General features: G+C 43.1%; 1 pseudogene; it reads left to right on the forward strand.

Annotated features, from left to right (window-relative positions):
• Positions 2,298-3,240, forward strand: LOC102185297 (annotated as a pseudogene).

Genomic DNA, 3,472 nt, shown 5'->3' on the forward strand with positions numbered 1-3,472 from the left:
AAGGAGCATCTGACCTTTCCTTTACACAGCGTTCTGTGATGGATCTGACCCCTGGAGCCACTTCTGACAGAGGCGCCTTCATTCATTCCACAGTGCGCTGAGTCGTTCCATGGTCTCTGTGTGTGTGTGTGTGTGGTGTGTGTGTGCGTGAGTGCGTGCGCTCATGCATAATTGTATGCACATGTGTGTGATATTTACTGAGCCCCCATCACCACCTCCATCCTACCCAACAACATGCTGCTCCTGTTCTGGGATCCAGGGATACAGTACAACCAAGGCATCACCCTCACCCTACAGGAGTTCCAGGCCAGCTGAGGGGGCAGATACTGAGCTGGACAGTGGCCCTCGCCTTCCCACAGACGGGCAGTTCCCTAAGGATGGGACAGTACGTTCTCTCCACCCCAAAGCTCACTGATGACCAGATGACTGATAGCAAGCAACACACACTGCTGGTCGGCTGGTGACTGGTTGACTCATTATTGGTTGGCTGTTATTGGTTAGGTGAATGGTTGCTAATAATTGGTTAGTTGGAGGACATCCCTGGTGGTCCAGTGGCTAAGACTCCAACTCACAATGCAGGGAGCCAGAATTAGATCCCTAGTCAGGGAACTAGATCCCACATGCCAATCCCATGTGCCAAAAATAAGACCCAGTACAGTCAAATAAATAAATAAGATTATCTTTTTGAAACAATTTTTTTAAAATAAACAATTTTTTTAAAAAATTGGTTCGAATCAGTTCTAATGAGGTGGATGAAACTGGAGCCTATTATACAGAGTGAAGTAAGCCAGAAAGAAAAACACCAATACAGTATACTAACACATATATATGGAATTTAGAAAGATGGTAATGATAACCCTGTATGTGAGACAGCAAAAGAGACACAGATGTATAGAACAGTCTTTTGGACTCTGTGGGAGAGGGAGAGGGTGGGATGATTTGGGAGAATGGCATTGAAACATGTATAATATCATATAAGAAACTAATCGCCAGTCCAGGTTCGATGCAGGATACAGGACGCTTGGGGCTGGTGCACTGGGATGACCCAGAGGGGTAGTATGGGGAGGGAGGAGGGAGGGGGGTTCAGGATGGGGAACATGCGTACACCCATGGCGGATTCATGCTGATGTATGGCAAAACCACTACAGTATTGTAAAGTAATTAGCCTTCAATTAAAATAAATAAATTTAAATTTTAAAAAAATAAATAAAATAAAAAATTGGTTCGTTGGTTGTTTGGGTGGATGGGTGGTAAGTTGATGGACTATTTACTAGTGGTTGTTATTGGCTGGGTGGTGGTTGTTCACTAATTGATTGGTTAGTTGATTGGTTGGCTGGCTAAAAACAAAAGCCATATCTAAACCAGCATCATGTCCTAAAAGGAACATGGACTTTGGAGTCAGAGAGCATGGATCCCACTCCAAGTTCTGCTACTTCCAAACTTTACAACCTACAGAAAGTTCCTTCTTATCAACACCAAGACACAAGACCCTCACCTGTAAAATAGGGATAATAGCACCTACTTTGCACTTAACATGTGTAAAGCGACTTGTACATCAACAGCCCTCAGCAAATGGAAGCTGTTATCATTACCCTCACTCATTGTGGAAATGAAAATTAGTGTCTGTAACTTGTAAGGCACCCTCACACACCCTTAACATGATGTTACCTTGAGATTTGCACATGATCACATAGACCTGTCTATGCCATGAGTGATGGGCCCAGAAAGAAACAGAGCTCATCATAGCCATTGCATAAGAGCCAACCTGTAACTTAGACAATGCATAGACCTCATAAAGGAGTTCCAAATGGCACTGGCACTCAAGGCTTCCTTCCCTTGACCACTGGGGAGTAAAAGCCAGCACCAAACATAAGCGTTGGATGGAGAGAGGTTCCCCACTTGGACGTTCACAAGCATCTTTACAGTTTGCAAATCACATTAATATCTATTACATCATGTGACCCTTGCTACACTCCTAGAAGCCAGGCAACGTCCAATTAGTCTCCCTATTCTACAGATGAGGAAATTGAGGCTCAGAGAAGTAGAGTTGCTCACACAAGTCACACAGCATAGGCCAGAGGAAGTCCTATACCTTCGTCCTGAGGCACATGTTTTATGGGTATTGAATAGGAATCCTTGGTCCCGAAACACCTCTGAAGTTGATATTCCCGTTTGAAATCCAAGGCAGGTACTTTAGTCACCATGCTTTCTAAGGACAACCTACTACTCAAACACAGAAATGGGGCCCAGCCTCTGAGATGCCGCCACAGCTAGTGCGCTCTCTGTGCTGTGTGGGGATGGCTCAGGGAGAAGTAAAGCAAGATTTCAAGATGGAAAGTCCATCAAACTCGGCTTTGATGTTGCCTAGCAATGGCACCCCACTCCAGTACTCTTGCCTGGAAAATCCCATGGATGGAGGAGCCTGGTAGGCTGCAGTCCATGGGGTCACTAAGAGTCGGGCACGACTGAGTGATTTCACTTTCGCTTTTCACTTTCATGCATTGGAAAAGGAAATGGCAACCCACTCCAGTGTTCTTACCTGGAGAATCCCAGGGACGGGGGAGCCTGATGGGATGCCGTCTATGGGGTCACACAGAGTCAGACACGACTGAAGTGAGTTAGCAGCAGCAGCAGCAGCAGCACTCCACAAGCTGGTGCCAATCCACCATCTCCCCATTCAAGTAGTTCAAGAAAACAACCTATGAGTGTAACCCTTAGAAAATGATTAAGGAAAACCAGATCTTCATTTAATTCCTGTTGCAGTGTGGTAAAATGGCTTAAGTAGAGAGTGAAGAAAATGATCAGATTTTTTCAGAGAAATCAGCACCTTCAACAGAAGAAAGCTGTTTGGAATTTCAAGAAAATTCTAAACACATCAATAGTGAATTTGAAGAAAGTACATATCTGAAAGATACCTTCAAGAATATCAATGTTTGTGAATCTAAATCACTTGATACTGAGTCATGCAGTGATCTCCAAAATGACTTTATGAATGAAAATCGTGCCAAACATGAACTAAACAAAGAAAAAGCAAAATTGATGAAGCAGATTCAAGAGAAAGAAGACCTTCTTCGGAGGCTGAAACTAGTCAAAATGTATAGATCAAAGAATGACCTGTCTCAGTTACGGTTGTCAATAGAGAAGTGGAGAAGCTGTAGCCAACAGTTGCTTTATGAGTTGCAGTCAGCTATGTCTGAGGAGAACAAGAAACTAAGCCTTACTCAGCTGATAAGAAACTAAGACTTACTCAGCTGATAGACCATTATGGGTTAGATGATAAATTGCTACACTATAACAGAAATGAAGAAGAATTTATAGGTGTTTAATTCATAATTTTTTTCTCCAGAATATCTTTGTGAATGACAACTTAATTAAAAAATACTTATACATTTTGAAGGGAAGATATAAACCATTACTGCTTGGAGAAAGGTATCCTGGTGAACCTGGATCAATTTAGGGCCTCTGTTATATA

The sequence above is a fragment of the Capra hircus genome, chromosome 18 (assembly GCF_001704415.2).
Source record: "Capra hircus breed San Clemente chromosome 18, ASM170441v1, whole genome shotgun sequence".
NCBI lineage: Eukaryota > Metazoa > Chordata > Mammalia > Artiodactyla > Bovidae > Capra > Capra hircus.